At 35.2% G+C, this 20,934-nt stretch overlaps 1 protein-coding gene and 1 pseudogene across 2 annotated transcripts in view; one reads left to right on the forward strand and one right to left on the reverse strand.

Annotated features, from left to right (window-relative positions):
* Window positions 1–20,934, reverse strand: part of CFAP299 (cilia and flagella associated protein 299) — a 500,183-nt gene that overhangs the window by 447,431 nt on the left and 31,818 nt on the right. The gene's annotated exons all lie outside the window — the stretch shown is intronic.
* Window positions 11,377–11,735, forward strand: LOC118608669 (annotated as a pseudogene).

Raw genomic sequence — 20,934 nt, forward strand, 5'->3', positions numbered from 1 at the left:
TGTAAAAACGTATGTATGTATAATATCTAGAACAACCACTAAAAAATGCTATGCAAAAAGGCACTCACACAATATAGATAAATCAAAATGAAATTTTAAAACATGTTTAAGAAATACAGAGAGAAAAAAACATAAAGCAAAAAAATAAAATAGCAGACATAAACCTTAACATATCAATACATACATTATATGTAAGTAGCCTAAATATACCAACTTCTGACACACAGTAACCTCAGGGAAGCTTCAGAGAATTATGCTGAGTGAAAAAAAAAAAAAGCCAATACCAAAGGTTACATATTGTATAAACCCAGTTATATAACATCCTTGAAATGATAAAATTGTGGAACTAAAGAGCACATTAGTGCTTGCCAAGGGTCATTAAGGAGGGAGTTGTGGTAAGAGGGAGTGGGTGTAGCTGGAAAAGGGCATGAGGAGAGAGCCTTGTGGTGATGGAAATGCTCTGCATCTTGACTACGTCAATGTCAACATCATGGCTGAGCTTCTAAAATGTTTGTAAAATATTACCATTGAGAGGGATTGGGTAAAGGGTACATGGGAGCTCTGTATCATTTCTTACAGCTGCAAGTGAAACTATAAATTCCTTAAAATAAAAATTTTCATTCAAGAACAGTTACACAAATAACAGTAAGGATGTTAACAGACTTATTATCAACAGAAAATTAAGAGATGCCTATAGAATTAATAATATGAGCCTCAGTTTCTATTCAGATCCATCAACTGTCTCAGGTTTTTCTGGATCTTATCTCTGAATTTTGCCTCAATCACCTCTTCTGCCAAAGATCCAGTTCAATTCTGTGCTTCTAGCTTATTTTATCTTCCATCTTCTTCCAGCAATTCAATGAGGTACAAAAAGAAAGTAAAAAAATTATGTGTTCAAGCGTTTGCTGATCTTTTATTTTCTAATGCAAGGGTGCTATTCTAATTTTTTTAATCCAGTGAGTCATGACAGCAGACCTATCAGAATGGACACCAAACCACGAAATCAATGACTAAAAAATAAAGATTAAACTTCCTAAGATTTTGAACTTCAAGCTTTAAAATTTGTGATTAAATTAGTAAGGTCTTTGAGAATTGAAATAAACTTATGTGATGCTAACTTCACTAAACAGGAGGCTATTAGACTGAGATGGTACTAATGCCTGGTGATCTAAGGAAGCAAACCAAAACCTAAGCATGTAAATGCCTCAGGGTTACGAAATCAAAACGCTGAGGACAACCAATCACAAAGAGCCAACTAGGCTTTAAGCTATAGTCTATCAAATAATTTCCTTTATTTGCTATATTAGTCTCTCCCATGGCTCCTACCAGCAGAGTGCTCCTAACCTAACCACTTTTGGTTTGGCACTGCTGAATTCAAATCAATTTTTGCTCAAATAAAAATCTTAATATAGCTTGGTTTATCTTTTCATAACGGTCGCTCAAAACTAGTCACACTTTTTTCTCAGTATTTCCTGCTTAGTAGCCTCTAATGATTAAAGGCTGGTGAGTATTAAAAGCATCCTTCTCTACAACTCACTACCAAAATATGTGAAAAACAAAGTTAACTTCACAATGAATTCTTCCAGATGTATAAACATTTATAGCGAGGAGGCACAAACCCAGTTTCATAAACTAGGTGAAGTCCTCACTTGCCCTTGGGTTCTCCAACAAGAGCCTCGTGTTAAAGGTGGATTCAGAGGCAAACACAGCATTCTGGGGGCAGGATTGGCTGATTCAATGTCTAGTTAAATCAGGCAATAGCCCCTCCTTTAAGTAGTGGGATAAAGGATTGAAGGAAAGTCTACACATCTGTAGTACTCCAAAGGGATTAAGCTGCTGGGTGCTCTTAATTTTTCTACTGCAGCAATGCAAAAGTGGTGGTGCTGGGACAGTTTCTACTCAATCCATATATCTTGAAAGCTTCTATTTCACCAATGGAAAATTATGTTTAATATTACTTATGCTAGCTAACATAGTTTACCATCTCATCTAATCCATACAGCAACTCTTAGTGCACATTGCCATGGCCCCCAATTTATATATGAGAAAACTGAGTTTTAGAACTATTAATACCTTCTCCCATGGATATCCTGTTAAGAAGTAGTGAAATCAGGCTTCTAATCCAGATATTCTAGGCCCAAACACCTATTCTTAGCCACTACTCACTGTTTTCATGTTTAGTTTCATATTTAGTAAACACTCCAGGTCCCTTCCCCTAGAGATTTGAAACTGAGGGTCCTTACAACTTTGATTAAGTTTAGTCTTAAATCCTAGCTCTAGAAATCATTTCTCTCTCCCCCTCTCTCTTTTTCTCTCTCACTCAACACACACATACACACACACATACACACTCTTCAGAGACCTACAGCCTTTATCCCCAATAAATAGCGACCCCCAAGGCAGTAGAAGACAATAGCCCTGGACCTGACAGTCCATACCTCTGGCAGCCTGAAGATAACATCTTAACCTGTTATATTTCAGTTCCTGAGGCCTAAGGTGGTAAGACAGTCCCGGCTACTTTCCCATGACACTGGACAGAGGGACACTGAAATAGACCACAGAACAGACTTCAAGACCCGAAGAAATAATTCATTAAGCTTACGCCTCACCTCCGACCAATCAGCTTCCAAGACAACCCAAACCTCTAACCCACAGTATCTTGTGACTTTGCCCTATATAATCAGTAACCTGCACGCCATCAGGGAGTTCGGGGCCTTTGAACATTAGCTTCTCAATCTCCTGGATGACACCGTTCGTAACTGCCGATATTTCTCCACTGCAATTCTTGGTGTTTATTGTTTGGCTCTGCTAGTGCTGGATGATCTCTATTCTGTAACAGATTTTGACTCAGCAGGCCTTGGGGACCAAACATCTACTTTAACTATACTCATGAGCCCAGAAGATTCTTATGAACAGGTAAACTTGGGGAAATCCCACATGATGCTATGCTGAATCTCTAAAAATTTTAACATATATGTAACCGGAAATTATACATTCTAAATTTTAGATTAACTGTTTTTTTCTATGAAGATGAAGAACAGCAGGTATTCATTCTTTCATCTTTGTATATTCTCCACCTTTTAGGAAACTCCATACCCTAATATGAAGAAAACACTTAGAGCCTTCCAAAAATCATAACAAAACATAATGATCATAGTTTTTAAAAAAAAAAAAAAAGGTAAAAATAATGGTTAATAACATCTTTTTTTTTTGATAATTCTCTTTTAAAGACAACAAATAATCTTTACTAAATAAGCATTGACTATGTTCAGAAAAATAATTATGGACATAGTCAATATGTTAAATGTCAGAATAATGTTTCTAAAAAGTCAAATAAAAAAAAGAAAAGAAAAGCTCTAGGAACTCTATTAAACTGTCTTTGGTGCTGTAGAGGAGGAAGAATGATTTTACATCAACCTTTCTAGATTCTTGGCTGAGAGCCCCCAGTCATAAAAGACAGATTAACAGAAGAAAAGCAAACATAAATTTAATATCATGTATACCTCCTGTACATGAGGAGGAGATCCAGGGAAACTGAGGAACTCTCGTAAATGGCCCACGACACCACATCAAATACCATTTCCAGCTAAAAACAAAAGATGTCAGAGGTGGAGAGACAGTTATGGGAGGTTACCCAACAAAGCACAGTATACAAAGATAAGGTTGTTATGCAGACTTAGGTCATTGCCTTCTCCATTGATATCAGTTTCTTGAGGTTTAATCCTCCTTGTCCTCTTCCTAGTACAGAGAGGGAGATACCCTTACAAATGGAGATTTCCCCTATAAATGTAAATGTCCCTTAGGAAAGAGTACCTTCTGGTAAATTTTCAGAGAGCTATCCTGCCCCCACTGGTTCTTAAAAAACAACCGGCTCAAGATAATCCTTATGCCAAAGAGGCATATTTTGAGGGTGGCAAATTCTAGTCCCCTTCACTGGTCAATTTTATTAAAAATATTTTGATGTTATAAAAATTTTAATATACAAAGCTGTTGACTAAATGATCCCTTTCTGTGTTTTTGGACAAAAATCCAAATTTATAAATTTACACATACACACAGTATTTCTAATGACATCAGCTTTCAGCAAGTTTGTTTACCAAACTTTTTCACTTTAACCTAAGAATCTGCTATTTTTACACAACACTATAATCATTCCCCAAAGTCAAAGCACTCCCCAGGCCATTCAGTGGTTTAATTGGCAACACCACCCTTGTACTAACAAGTCCACAATAAAGGATATGTTTCCAAACAGTGAATATGTAACAAGGCAAAATGTGATTAAAATTCAGTACATTATCTCTTTCAAATTTTATTTCTGCAGGTGCAGAACACACTGCTCAGAGGCTCACTAGGGTAAGGTTCCCTTTCATTGAAAACAATTCTATTTATACACCTGTGTTTACAAAGATTCTAAATAAAAGACCTAGGAACAGATAATGGAACAAGGCATAACACTAAATATCTTTCCAAAGGACTGAATCAGTTCTTCCCCAAGGAAAGGAAGGGGTGAGAAAAATCCTTAATTTAGCAAAGGTATCCCAAGAGATACCTGTGTTCTCAGAAATTAGATTATAAGGGGAAAATGTTTTTATCATTCCCCAATGAAGAAATAGTCACCAGGAGCAAGAGCTGAAAGTTTATTCCATATTGATAAAGACTAATTGGAACTTTAAATAATTAGCCAGGAGAGTCCATGGGAGGAGCTAAGAATTACAGAAGTTCTTGTAATCTACATAATGCAGAGAACTCTACACACCAGAACCCTACAAGAACAACTCTGTGTTTACAATAAAACTCTATGGTTCTAACTTCCCCTTCCCTTAATTTCCTTTCCCTTCTATAAATACTCCTCAATCTTGGCATGCAGGCCAGAGTGTGAATGTGGCTTGTCATGTCTGCATACTCTGGGTTGCAACCCTTCCTTTTTCCCAAATAAATCCTTTTCGGTGATGAAACACATAGTCAATATTATTTTTCAATCCACAATGCCATTTGTTATACAGTTATCCCTTTAATTGAGCAGGTATGTATTAAACATCTACTATTCATTCAACAAATATTTATTGAGAGCCTACCATATGTGCTGGGTATACAGTATGGAAAAAAATCATGTGAGAAATTATGGGCTACACCTTGTAGGACATAAAAAAATGACTAATACATAGACTAAGTACAGCTTACAATCCAATTACTATTACAAAGCATATTATACACTGGCTACCCAGAGTAATGCAAAGTGCTTATAAGAATTCAAAGAAGAGAGGTACATTGATGTAGCAAAGACTTGTACAGCATCTTTCCTATGCCTGACACTATTCTGTCAATTGACTTGTTTGAATCTTTTTTCTTTTTTTAATTTAGAAATTTAAACATGCAAAGAGAGTAGTACATTAAGTCCCTCAAGCACCCATCACCTAGATTCCACAATTATTGTTTTTGTCAATCATTTTATCTATCATCTCTCATTCTTTGCCACCTCTCAAGTATTTTAAAGAAAAACTCATATATCTTATGATTTCATACTTATCTCTAACAGATACTTAGAATACATGTGCACACATACACATATAATACTATACTCACATAATTTTTTATGAAATCTAAATTCTTAAAAATAATTTAAAATAAAATTCCTTTTTACAACATAACTCTACCTTCCTGTTGACATCTTTTACCTACTAAATTTAATGTCATATTCTACCTGGACTTTATTATAGAATTTACTTTACTTTGAAGTTGCTCAAAACCCTTTCGCACTGTTATGTGACTATGACTGTTGAAACAAGGGTATCCCAGACCTGGCAGAGATTTTCAGCTGGTTTGATTTTGTTTACTTCTACACAGTGGAAGAGAGGACATTCCTTCATTCTCCTACCACCTCTTTAGGTATCCATGGCCATACCATGTTTTAAGTAGCTTGAAGTCCTCAGACCATTACAGGGATATTGTTCCCCACAAGCAGATGGGAGCTGAACAGTCTCTAGGAACAGATGGCACCATTCCTCTTGGGCAATCCATGGACAAAATGCTGATTCTCACTGGGCTGTCCCTAGAATATGCAAGGCCCCTGACTGTATCAACTCTTTGATTAAATAATGTAGTTTAAAAAAAAAAAAACTCATGAGCCTATGTCTAGTGATTGATGATAATTTGTATAATGGTTAGAGAAGAGGTACTAAAGTATTTTTTTATTGTCCAATGAGTACATGTGATGATTCACTCTAATGTCCAGGTAACATCTCTTCTTGAATAGGTCCAGAAATTATCTCTTCATTTTCTTGGTCAAGTGTGTTATTCTTGGTTAATTTTTCTATCTCATTCAGCAAGGAAAAGATACCAACACTATTAGTACTCAAAATATATTAGCTCTTTGGAAATTGTTCCTATTGAAATAATTATAGACCTTGTAGCATCTGCACTTCCCTAATACCAGTTTTTTTCATGCTGAATCCTTCATTCCTTAGGAAGCTTCTTCATCCCTGGTGCCATCCATTAATGCAAGATTTCTTTCATTTTTATGGCTCAGTACTATTCCACTGCATATTGTCAGGGCCCAGGGCAGGCCACCCCAAAGTGTCCCACAGTGGCATACTATTATTTAAAGTAAAGTTACTTGACAAACAGCTAATGTAAGAAAGGCACATTAACTTTCCCTGTCTTTGTGAGTGCAGGAAATAAATCTCCCCTCTGAAAGTTACCTTGAGACACCTTATCACTATAACCAAGAGATCCAGGACCCAAGAGCCACCTATGGAAACAAACCTTGCTATCTCTTTCTTAATTTACTACTCAGAACCAAATTTTGTTAATATTTCTTACTGACGAATATATAAACCTTGCTTAGATTCCTTTCTAATGAGCACTAACCTTTTCTTTGCTTTGTCAATTCTTCTGAAATTACTGCTTCTTTGTTTAGAAAGCATAAAATGCTGGCTGGCTAATTCTTTATTTCTCTGACCATTATTTATGATTCTCCTGTGTATACATATTAAATTGATTTTTCTTCTGTTAATCTAATCTCATGTCAATTTTATTATTAGTCCAGCTATAAAAACTTAAGAAGGGTGTGGGGAAAATTTTTCGCTCTTCCTGACAATATACATGTTCTTTAGCCATTCATCTGTTGATATACACTTAGGCTGTTTCTCCATCCTGACTATTGTAAATAATGCTGCAGTGAACATGGGGAGACCAATATATCTCTTCAGCATGGTGTTTTTGTTTCCTTTGGATATAATCCCAGAAGTAGAATTGCTGGATCATATGATAGTTCTATTTTTAATTTTTTGAGGAAATGTCATACTATTTTTCATAATGACTGTACCAATCAATTTGCAACCCCACAAATGGTACACAAGGGTCCTGTTTTCTACACATCCTTGCCAACATTTGTTATCTCTTGTCATTTTGATGATAGCCATCCTAACAGGCATGAGGTGATATCTCATTGTGATTTTGATCTGCATCTCCCTAATGATTAGTAATGTTGAGTAACTTTTCATGCACTGTTGGCTATTAATAGATCATCTTTGGAAAAGTGTCTATTCAGATCCTTTGCCCAATTTTTAACTGGATTATTTGCTTTTTGCTATCAGGTTATATGAGTTCTTTATATATTTTTGATATTAACCCCTTGTTAGATATATGATTTGCAAATATTCTCCCATTCTGTAGGTTGCCTATTCATTTTGACAATCATTTCTTTTGCTCTGTAGAAGGCTTTTTAGTTTGACATAGCCCCACTTGTTTAATTTTTTGCTTGTGCTTTAAGTGTCATATTCAAAAGTCATTGCCAAGATCTCAAGAAGGCTTTTTCCTATCTTTTCTGCAAGGAGTTTTATTGTTTGGGGCCTTATATTTAAGTCTTTAATCTATTCGAGTTCATTTTTATGAGTAGTGTAAAATAGGAGTCCAGTTTCAGTTTTTACATGTGCATATCCAATTTTCCAGCACCATTTATTGAATAAACTATCTTTTTTCCATTGTACAGTCCTGGCTCTCTTGTCAAATATTAGTTTACCATATAGAATGCTTCTTAAAATAAATGTTTTCAAGAAGGGCACATAAGTAAAAATACTTTCCAAACTTTGGCATATGTGCGTATTTACCTTATTCTTTACATATAGATTTTTGAGTTTTGCAGAAATGGCTATGAAAATCTATCTTATATAGATTTTCACGTAAGGAACCTATTTTTTCAGCCTGGATACTTTTACTGTACATGTATACCAGATGAACATATTGATCATCTACTAACACTTTATTCTACTTCATTATTTACATGGCCAGGGCAGGTTTGGCTGCCTAAAGACTATATCTTACTCATCATTCAATCGATGGTGCTCAGTCCTGGCACAGGATACTTACTCAATAAAAACTAGCTGAATAAATAATTAAGTTAATTCCATTGAAGGAAAAAGCAACAGGATGAGGAAAAAGAAAAAGTTGAAAAGTTCAAGACCTTGCAAGTAATCTCATTTGTAAAGAACTTAGGATATGCGTGTTAAGGTCTTGGGAATGCAGTTAAAAATGCAGCTCAGGACAATGTTGTGGATGGCTGTGCTGATGATTTTTTTTTTTTTCAATTTGAGTAGCACTAGAAAAAAACAATGCTTTGTAGATTGTTAAGTGGAAAAACTATCTCCTAAACTAAAGAGGCCTGTTTCCCATCAGGTATGTAATATCAACAACTTTAGAGAACACTGAATCATGGTGCATAGTTATGAGTACAGATTCAGTGGAATGAGAGTGTCATTCCAGAGTCATTGCATTATCTGTTTCCTCAAGCCCCAGCCAGCTTTAAACAAGGCAGCATTTTTTTAACTCTCTTTTATTATTTACGGAACCAATAACATGCTCTTTCATCATTGCATACTAGCCCTTAGGACTGTGGACTTCACATTTTTGTTTTGTATCTCACTAAGATGGGAGGGGAAACCAACCTTAACATTCACTTCTCTAAGTCTTTCTAATAAATGGTCTTTTACCAAACCGTGCTAAATGACTGTTTCTGTGGCATGCAGTTTTGCTGACAACTATAATCTCGAAAATTAATTTATATATAGAATTTAGTTTCACAAAAGCCTTTCATATTTAGCAACATTTTTTTGAAATGCCAGGATAAAGCAGAAGTTTAAAAAAGACTACTTAGAACAATGGGTTTTTTGAAGTTCTTGTTTTGTTTTGTTTTTGTGCGAGAACTGGATAAAAACTACTGACTCACTCAACCTCTAAAGTCCATTCATGGAGTTCCCCTCTCCACAAAGTTTGGGGAACCTAGGTTCAAAACCCAATTTGGCCTATATTGAATTATTTTCTATAGTTTTTTTCCTACTTAACTTTCTTATCTAAACATTTTAAATAAGGGGAAGACAAGATAGAGGGAAATAAAAATTCATTGGGATATAAGATAAGTAATCAGTGATGCTAGTTATTTAGAAAGCTCCTATACCAAGGCCACAAAATGTTATAAAGTACTAGATATATTGGTTTCCTAATTTTTCAACATAAAAATCAGTTTGAATTTAAACTGACTTAAAATTTAATTTTAGCTATTTATTCCACAAATGCTTAAGAAAATCTATAAAGTACCATTCTAGGGATTATGGGGGAAGCAGAGGGACCGAAACACAGTCTGTGTCCTCAAGGAGACTATAATCTAATAGAGGTTCTAAAAACCTTACATAAGTAATGATAATGCAAAACTGAATGTGACTTGTCATTTAAAAAATACAGATAATATAATATTATGTCATAAGATCCCAGAAGACGGGTGAATAGGGCTATCAAGGTGTACCAAGGAAGGCTTCAAGAAGCATTTCAGCTGGGCTTTGAATAACGGATAGGATTACATGTGAGGAAATCAAGAAATAGGTCATCTTAGTAAGAAGAACAAAAACTGTACCAGGCACAGAGCAGGCCCCAACACATAACTATTCAATGAATGAACAAACAAAAGAATTTGAAAAAGTCAAGAAACAGGGCAGTCCATAGCCCAAGTGAAGCACAGGGAGCAGTTCATTTTGGTGAAAGTCAATACAAAGGGGAGGGGCCAGGGAATTAAATAGGAAAAGTAGCCTGAAGCAATGAGTGAGGGAAAGTTGTTATGAGGTTTTGAGCTGGAGAGAACCAAAACCACTGTGTTTCAGTGAGAAGAAAAGGGGACATAAAAATCTCAGGGCAGAGACAAGTGTGGAAACCTCCCTACATCACAACACATCGCCCTGCATCTTGGGTGCAAGCACTGGAAACACTCTTCAATGTGATGGAATATTAAATACAACTGGATCTCAAAGTGCTACTCATATGTGAAACTAATCCTTCTGCAATAGTAAAAATGACCAACTATCATCGAAATAGAAAATACACACACACACACGCGCAGTACCATCTGAAGGACGACCTAGAGCCACCACGAGGACATCAGTGCATTCATCTTTGATCTCATGTCCCGGGACGGGACTATTGTACTGATGACGGTAAGCGGTTGTGATAGGACTCCTGCCCCGGTGCTCTCCTTTTCCCAATGTCAATGTTATGAGTCTCTACCAAATCCCTGGCTTTAACATCTACCCATGGGAGATCATTATAAATTAATTTTTAAGTCAATAATTATAACGCAATGATGCAGTTTATAAAACATTTATATATAAACTGAGTTGCTCATTATAACAGCATCTTTTGAGAACTGTCTTCATTTTACTCAAATCAGTGATTGACAGGATAAAGTTTATGGAAAGATCTTAAAATGTCATAGAGAAACTTGCTACATTTTTTTTATTTCTGAAGGGCAAAAATGTATAGATTTATAATTTCATACAAAAACATAATCTTGCCATTTATACCTATGAGATTCTGTATTATTTGTCTGCTTTTAACACATTTTCAGCTACATGACTTAAATTATTAATCTTCAAGGAAAGGATAGTAGGTACTTTGTCAAAACCTAACAAAAAAATAATATATGTATATAAATGAAAATATGTACAAGGTAAATTACAATCAGAACACAGTCAACATATGCAACAAACCCGCAATTTTAAATGGCAAAATCAAATGGACCATCATGAAGACACACCATAATTCAACATTTCTGATATAATTTTTAATAACCTTGGAGTGTCTGTCAGGGCTCCTAAAATATGCATATCAACTGGTTTGCTAGCATTCATACTGATGACAGTTGGTACTTGCCTTCAACAATTTTTGTTAAAAGACAATTTTTTCAAAAAACCAATAGAGAGACCCTACTGACGCATGGCGCTTCGCGAGAAGGAATTGGTGTTTCACCGGGCCCTGGGCCTGAAGGTGTGGTCCAGGCGATCTCTGGCCCCCTCCTGCTCACTCCTCCACCTGCGTTCTCCCTCCTCTGGAAGGATGAGATGTGCAGGCCTGAGAGAAGGAGAACCTCCTGGCAACTGTGGGAACCGTAACTACACTAATAGCGTATATAGTACCTGTGAAGAAGAAAACGAGAGCCTTGCTGAAAGTCTGAGAAACAAAGTAACTGCGATAACAACTCTTTCCATTGATAGGTCATGAAGTTAAAAGCCTAAATAAATAATTATCTGAAATGGATTCACAGTCCGATTCTACAACTGGGTTTCTATTACTGTGGGAAAACTGATGATTTTACCTAGAGGGAGCCAAACAGAGTTGCTGTGCATATGATGTTGTTTGCATTGTTTGTTTGTTTGTATGTTTTGGTCATTTCTTGGATTATTAAACTGAGGTGATGCAAGTAAATTTGAGTTTAGAATCTGTTGCAGCTTAATGGCATGAAGTACCACTTTGTTAAAATTCGGCATCAAACCATTCTTAATTTTCAAATACTAAGGCTTTTTCTATTGAAATTACTAAATTTTACTTGTTTTACGAATCACATTAGATAATACAATGCTCCTTGAATACTGGGTCATAATGATTCATTTGCCCCTTTTCGGGGGGCGGGGAGGATATCAAGATGGCCTGAAGTCAATTATTCTTACACTTCTTCTGTTGTTTGTTGTCAAATTAAATATCAGTAAATAGTCTGTTGTTACCACAAATATAGGTCTGTGTTCCATGTAAAGAACTTAGTGGAAAATAACAGAATGCCTGGAGAGCCTAATGCTGAGCTAGTAGTAAACAAGTTTGTGATGGAATGGTAAATGTATTTTCCTGAACTGCCATCAATGTACTCCCAAGTCTTCTTTTATTTGGTTAAAATTGTAGGTAGATTTCTTTTCACCTACAATTTATTTTTCTAATAATTTATGATGATATGACTCCTCTTTGTCCTGCTTTGCCCAAGGATCACATTCTTTAATAAATCTTGTTATTTTGGCATATTTCTAATAGGGCACAAAATACATATGTACAGTTGTTTTATATTAACTTTATACATACTATTGACTTGGCTTACAATAGTTTTATAATTTTTATTTAGTTAGGTAGGCCATTTGGTTATTATTTGTGACATAATAATGTTAAGCTAAAGTAGTTGCTAAACTATGGACAGAAATAAAATGTTCCAGAAAAAAAAATGTTGAAAGCAAATAGAGAGAGAATGAGAAGAAACCACAGACTTGGAGAAAATATTTGCAAAAGACACGTCTGATAAAAGACTGTTATCCAAAATATACAAAGAACTCTTAAAACAACAAGAAAACAAATGACCTGATTTAAAAACTAGGCCAAAGACCTTAACAGTTACCTCACCAAAAAAGATATACAGATGTAAAATAAGCATATGAAAAGATGTTCCACATATGTCATCAGAAAAATGGAAATTAAAACAACAATAAGATACCACTATACACCTATTGCAATGGCCAACATCCAAAATATTGACAATACCCAATGCTGACAAAGATATGAAGAAATAGAAACTTTCATTCATTGCTGGTAGGAATACAGTGCAGTCACTTTGGAAGACAATTCGGCAGTTTCTTGAAAAACTTAGCATATAATCCAGCAATTATATTCCTTGGAATTTACTCAAAAGAGCTGAAAACTTAGGTCCATACAAAAATATGCACGTGATGTTTTACTCATAATTGTCAGCTTCAATCATAATTGTCAAAACTTAGCAGCAAACAAGATGTCCTTTAGTAGATGAATGGATAAACAAACTGTGTTACATCCAGATAATGAAACATTCAGCACTCAAAAGAAATGAGCTATTCAGCCATGAAAAGACACAGAGAAAAACTTAAATGCAAATTACTAAGTGAAAGAAACCAATCTGAAAAAGGTACATACTGTTGTATGATTATAACAACATGACATCTGGAAAAGGCAAAATTATGGAGACAGTGAAAAGATCAGTGGTTGCCAGGGGCTGCGGAGGAATGGATGAATAGGCAGAACAGGGTTTAGGGCAGCGAAAACTCCGTAGGATACTGTAATAACGGATACATGCCATTACACATTAGTTCAAACCCGCTGAATCTACAATGTTCAGAGTGAATCACAATGTTAATTATAAATTTTGAGTGATGATGATGTGTCAGTGTAGGTTCATCAGCTGTAACGAACGTATCACTGCAGTGAGAGATGGTGACAGTGGGTGAGTCTATGCATGTGTGGGGGCAGGAGGTGTAGAGGAAATTATATCTCCCTCTCGATTTTACTGTGAACTTAAAACTCCTATAAAATATAAAGTCATTAATATAACATAATGTAATATATATAAAAATAAAATTTTAACATTTATTTCACTCAGATTTAATGTGCTAAGATTACTGTATATACAAATTAGTAATCCACTATACAAGTGGTAGTAATTTTTATGTGTGGTATATGTTTATAAAAAATATTTTTTGTTTGGCCTTCTTTGCAGTATAGATTTATTTGGGGAACAATTCAGAAACAAAAAATTAGTAGCAACTTCTAAGTCTCTTAATTCATATTTTAGGCCTGAACCACACATTAGCTAATCCAGAAAAACTGGCAAATTTTCACTAGCTATGTTGTTAAAACCAAAACTATAATATTACCAAATAGTATTAATGGTAGAGTTATATTTTCATTTCTAAGTTGACTTAATTGAGCAAATATTTATTGCACAACCACTACACTTTTGTTACATGAATTTTTTTTAAATTGTGACATGGACCTTGTCTTTATAACTTCATTAATTTATCCATGTTCATTCAATATCACTACTGCCTCAGCACCTTTGCATTCCAGTCACTGGCCTGGGTTGACCGGGTCACAATGGTAAACCAAAAAGGCCAAGCCTCACTCTTTATGGCCCTTGACACACAGACTAATGAAACTATTCACATAAAATATACATGTCAAAATGAAGAGTACATGTAATTAAAATAAAGAGGTCAAGAGAGATGAAATTCCTTTAAGGTATCCCAAGGGTAGTTTCTTATAGATGTTGGGGGCTGGAGCAGGGCTAGAAATAGAAGATGGAACCTATTAGGATATAATACTTATTCTTCAGACAGAGGATGGGGCAGGGAGGGTTCTATGCCCCTTGACAATACTTAAGCCACAACCTTCCATCTGCATTTGTTTTATCTTGTTGAGTTGCACTTGTGATTTCATTTGCAAAAAGACCCTGCTGAAGAGGGGAAAAAACTTAACATCTGCCTTTAAGAGAAGATATTTATGCTTGTTAGGAAGAAAATGGACCATAGGCTGTTTCCTTAGTAAAAAGTAATTGGATCTGAGTCAATCGCATTTTTTTCTCCTGGAAATTTGCAGTTGTGACTAATAACTTTTATCAGTTTCTGATTGTTTAAACAGCCAGGCTTATAAGGCTGCAACAGTCATTTTAGGACATAATCACAGAGAAATAGAGAAGCAGATTTGTAGTTAAAAACAAAAGAGAATGACACAGATATGCAAATAAAAGCAGAAATCAGTGACTGTGAGACCCTGCAGCGACAAGCAAGTAAACTTCGTTCTTGACTTTTGAGTTCCTGGATTCTGATACCTCATGAAACCCAGCTATAAAATGGGCTTGTTTCTTTCATCCAAAATCTCTGTATCTATTCTGTACAGTTCCTCCAGTTTCTTAGTCCCTTCACTGTCCAAGATTTTCCTTCCTCTTTTTTATTTGCATTGAGTGAGTTTCAGGCTCAGAAGTCTGTAGGTACAAACAGCGTTTTACTATATGCAATAAGCTACATTTGCAGGTGTTAGCACCTGTCTGCACAGCTGCAAACATCTCCAGTTTCTGAATCCCACCCTACAAGCTATCACAGATGAGCTCACACAGTCTTGCTATCTTCCACTCTGGTCTGTCTCAGGAATGCCTGCTGCTTGCACAATCATCTAAGGGTGAAACATCAAAGCCACGGCTAACACCACAGTTAATGCCTAAGTAAATTAATGTCTGAGTCTATACTTGGATCTATGCTGATATCTGTGATACTGTGATTTACAATAAAAAACATGTATTTGGTCTCTGTCTCCATTTCTGGCACAGAACTCCTAACACTCTTGGAATTTCCTGGAGCAATAAAGATCGTTCGTTATGCTAATAAGGTGACTTTTGGAAAGCACCTAAGGATGAGAATTGGTCATGACAGAACTAACCACATGATTAGAGGGTTGGAACTTTCAGCCCTACGCCACCCCCTTCTCCCCCCAAATTTCCAGGGAGGGGAGAGAAGCTTAGGGTTGCATTAGTAGCCAATGGCCAATGACTTAGTCAATCATGAATACATAATAAAGCCTGCATTTAAAACAAACAAACAAAAAAGGACAGCTTGTAGGTCCTTTTGAAGAGCAATGTAGAACCAGATCACTTCCATTTGCCACTTTGCCAGACCCCATGCTCCAGGACAAAAGGAGCTCCTGTGTTCAGGACCTTGCCCTATTTTGTTCATCTGGCTTTTGATTCTTCATTTGACTGTTGATTCATACCTTGTAATATCCTTTGTAATAAATTGGTAATCTAGTGAGTAACTGGGTTTTCCTGAGTTCTGTGAGACTCTCTAGGAAATTAATAGAATCCAAGAAGGGGGTTGTAGAAACCTCTCACTTATAGCCAGTTGGTCAGAGCACATTTAACACAACCTGGACTTGCAACTGGCTTCCTAAATTGGAGGGGATCTTTGGAATCTACAATTTGTAGCCAGTTGGGCAGAAGCAGAGGTAACAAAGTGAGCTTATGACTGGTGTCTGAAATAGAGGGAGAGCTTGTGGGACTGAGCTCTTTACCTGTAGAATATGATGCTATCTCCAGATATACAGTGCCAGAATTGAGATGTATTCTCAGACACTCTCCTGGTGACCTAGAATTGCTTGTTGGTGTGGGAAAGCCTCTATGCACATGTTACAATTGGGTCCAGGAAACTCTTTCACTGTCCAATTCAACTCTTCCCATTGTCTCTCAAATCCATTCTAATTAGACTTTTACCGTATTATTGATGTCACTACACAGGCAGTTTTGGAATGCAAACAAGATTATTCAGATTCAAATCAACATCTTCTCTAGCCTTTAAATTCTGCTGATAAACCTTACTTATAAACCTAGGAATTTTTAAGAGTCTATTTAAGCAAACTGATTGACACTGGGTTCTATTTACAAAATTATATACCTTTAAACATATTAAAATACATTCATAAATTCAATATACTTGATTTACTTTTTAAATACTTCAATTGTCTTATTGCGTAAAAAATTTTTAAGAACTGAAGTAATTTTTATACATTGAGTTTAAACATAAAAAGAGTAATCTTAAGTGTTCTAATGCAATATATAAATTTAGAAACATTTATACATAAAACCACAATTTGTCAAAACCACAATGAAGTATCACCTGACACCCGTTAGAATAGCTATTATCAAAAAGGCAATAAATAACAAGTGTTGCAGAGAATGTGGAGAAAAGGGAAGCCTCATACACTGTTGGTGGGGATGTAAATTAGTGCGATCACTATGTAAACAGTATGGAAGTTCCTCAAAAAAATAAGAATAGAATTATCATATGACCAAGTAATTCCTTTTCTGAATATTTACCTGAAAAATATCAAAAAACTTATTTGTGAAGATATACATACCATATGTTCACTGCAGCATTATTTACAATAGATAAAACATAAAAATAACCTAAGTGTTCACAGATGGATGACTGAAGAAAGATGTGGAGTACACATATACTGGAATACTACTCACTCTTTAAAAAAGATGAAGGATTGCCATTACGACAACATAGATGGATCTTGAGAGTATTATGCTAAGTGAAATAAGTCAGACAGAAAAATCACAAAAACTGGTGATTTCATTCACATGTGGAAAATAAAACAAAAAGTAATAAACTAACAAAATAAATAAAAACAAACCCATAAATATAACAGAATGGTAGTTACCAGAGGGGAAAGATGATGGAGGTAGAGCTAAACAGGTAAAGGGGTTCAAATGGTAACAGAAGGAAATTAAACTTCAGGTGTGAACATGCAATACAGCACACAGATGTCAAATTAAAATGTTGTACACCTAAAAATTACATGATGTCATTAACCAATGTTACCCCCAAAATTCATTTTTAAATAAAAAAAAATTTTTAAATCACAAATTGAAACCAGCTGCTCAATTACACATTTTAATTTAAAGTTACTAGGCTATTACTCCAAAGGACTAAAATTTATTCATTTTAAGCAGATATAATAATAAATATGAACAAATTCTTCTTTAACACACAAATATTTATGCTATAATTTTGACTCTTTAACACTGCAATATTCCATTTTAAATCTGTAGGTTGAAAAATGCATTCCCATTAAGGAAGACAATCATGATCCCAATTAACTGAGATTAATCAGAGATTTGATAAAAGAATGAATAGACAGATGGGTAAATACGTGTGTGTATGTCAAGGTGCCATTTCCTGATGTTCGTAATCAAGCAAATAATTAAGTTATATAGTTACATGTTGCTCATTCCCCGGAAATCTCAATAGGAAAAAATGGCTAGAAAGAATGTCCCTATTTCTCATACTGGATATTGCACCTACATCGCTCACAGTTAGCCTATTTAATACAAATCCTTTAGCCTCTCTCTCCAGAAAGCAAGGTCCATGGCACCATACTTGCCAAATCAGAACGAATCTCTCCCTCTCCTGTGCTTCTGGAATATGTTGTTTATACTTCTCTTGTACTAGTTAGCACATCCTGCTTTATGCAATATATTTAGTTGAATTTATGTGTTACTCTGAACTGTAAGTTCCTTAATGGAAGGGGCTTTTCCATGCTTAATTTTATCTCAAAATGTGTTATGCAAACCACATTTAATTAGTAGTAGCTTCTAATGAACATATATTTGTTTGAACTGTAAAGGTTTTATGGCTAGTTTAATAAGAAAAAAATAAGAACTGAATGTTGATTCAGATTATTAATCAGAAAGCTTGGGACAGTTGAAATGCCCATTACGAGATTTTGCATAGGCAAGTCCTCTCAAATAGAGAAGCAGTACCATATGAGACTAAAAGCACTGTCATGAGTTTGCCTGGGTATGAATCTTAACTCTTCCATTTGCTAGCTGGATGACCTGTGTAATCTGTGACTCAGTTTCTTATTCCATAAAAAGGGCCTAATAAAAAGCTTCTGAAACTCACAGAATGATTATGAGGATGAGATGAAGTAATACCTGCAGAACATTTAAACTAATACCTATCATACAGAAAGCAAACCACTGCACAGAATATACCATAGATGATGCTCTCTGCGGGCAGTGATAATGAGTGTTCAGTAAATGTTATCTATTATTATCATATCAATATATAACTGTTCTCTTTACTATGAAGTGAAAGAAATCTAAATTATGAAATCCAAATAGAAATTGGGAAAAGAGAAATCTTATCCTAGAAAATAACATTCAAGGGCTCTTTGCCTTATAAACTTTCCCAAGGATCAGATATCACAGCAACAAAACAGTAGCAAAAATGATGAAAGAATTCACATTTCTACTACCTTCACAAATTAAGAGTGCATAATACATAGCCCTAGGTTTTAAAAACTTTTTCATTGAATAAAAAATTAAGAAAAGTATCCTTAAAAAAAAGATAAATACTGTAGCAGGTTAATTACTAATTTTTAATTTAAAAACAGATCATTTGTAACCCTTTTGTCTATTTGGATATTTTAGAAATATTTCTTACTAGAAGTACAAAGATTCAGATTAACTATAAACAAACTTTAGGCACTAATAAGATTAAATGAGGACAGTTAATGAGTGAATTAAGCACCAAAAGGCTATTGTAAATGGCTATTTAAATTTCCTCTAAAGTAGTTATATTAGCATTTTGTGTTTAACTTAATTGCGAAAGTTTCAATATCCCATGTGACTCATGCCTTTCAGAACTCTGGATGTTCAAACTCCAAAGCTTATTTGAATTGTAAAGCTTTTATAATTCATGAGGCCACTGTTGAACTGTCTTAATTATGTATCAAATAGCCAAAGGAAATAACCATCTCTGATTACATACTTTGCTGCTTCGGTGGACAGGAGCACTTAATTATGACATATACCCCAAAGCATCACCAAATTTTACTGCAAACCTGGTCTTCATTTATGAAATACATATTCCCTTATGCTTTCCTAATAGAGATTACTACTTTTTGGAGTTCACTCTAACTCTCAATATTAACAAAAACATGTCAGTATCAATGGAGACTGCTTCTCAACATATAAAACTTTTCCTTAGAATAAAGAGACAAGAAGACCAATGTTTGAATTCTACTTTTGTCACTAACCCATTGAAAGACCTTAAGCTGATGATTAAATATCCTAAGTCTCAGTTTCCTTATCTGTGAAAAGAGAGCTGTACCATCTCCCTGTAAATGAGATAATTTAGTGCAATGCCTGACTTTCCATCCAATAGTAGCTAGTATAATTTCCTGATTTATAACAGATTCAGAAAACTCAGGAAAGAAAGTGCACATATACTGAGATTCTACAAATGAACAGTTAAGAAATACTTTCGCCTCTCTGGCCCAATCAGTAATTCTTATTCTGTTAGGAGATCAGCAATGCTTAGGAAAGCATCAGGTAGCCCTTTGATCTCTGCCTCTGCTGAATTCTAGCATCTATCCTTGGATAAATACTCCTGTCTTCCAGATAACTCCACAAGAGTAGAAACAATATGCATAGAATCTCAGAGCCAGAAGAGTTTCAAAAAGAGATGCATGGTAGGTCCCTCTACTGGGGTGGACAGACAAACCATCCAAGGCAGATGGCTATCTATTTCTAGTTTTAAAGATCTCCAAGGATTGAACTTCCCCATATTCCTTAGTTACCTGTTTCAACGTTTAATTCCTCCTTTACAGTCATGTCCATCTTTATGACCAACTGAACTTTTCTCTTGCTACAATTTAAAAGTATTTTGTTTTATTTGGTCTCCTGTGAAAGTAAAGAACATCTGTTCTGCATCTTCCATATAATAACCTTTCAAATACTTGAAGACAGTTAAATCACCCCTTAGTACTCTGTTCTCCAAGCTAAACAGTCCTGATCCCACAGAGCCCTCTTTTAGGAGCTAGTCCCCATTCCTTACATCACTTTTGCTGATCTTCGCTGGACCTTCTCCAGAATCTCCATATATTCTTTGCCAAATGCAAAGACCAAAATCGAACACAGCAATAATGCCAAATGAAGCAGAAGGATTACTTTTCACTTCTGTATCCCTCTCTTGATAAAACGTTCCAAGTGGTGTGCTTGCCCTTTTTTCCAAAAATATATTGCTCTTCCTAATCCTCTTTGCTTTGTATTCATATATACTATCATCTTGTGGTACCTCTCTCCAAGGCCCATATCAGATTTCAGGTGCTTCAAATAATCCCTCCCTGTCAGTAAGGACCAAATTTAGAAGCACACAGCTTCAGAACATTTTTCTACCTTCTACAAAAGCTAAAATAGTAAAGCTGTGAAAACAAAATCAAAATTCATATGATCCACAAAATAACCATCAACATTTACATCCTGATGACATC

Source organism: Rousettus aegyptiacus, unplaced genomic scaffold (genome assembly GCF_014176215.1).
Source record: "Rousettus aegyptiacus isolate mRouAeg1 unplaced genomic scaffold, mRouAeg1.p scaffold_m13_p_10, whole genome shotgun sequence".
Classification (NCBI taxonomy): Eukaryota; Metazoa; Chordata; class Mammalia; order Chiroptera; family Pteropodidae; genus Rousettus; species Rousettus aegyptiacus.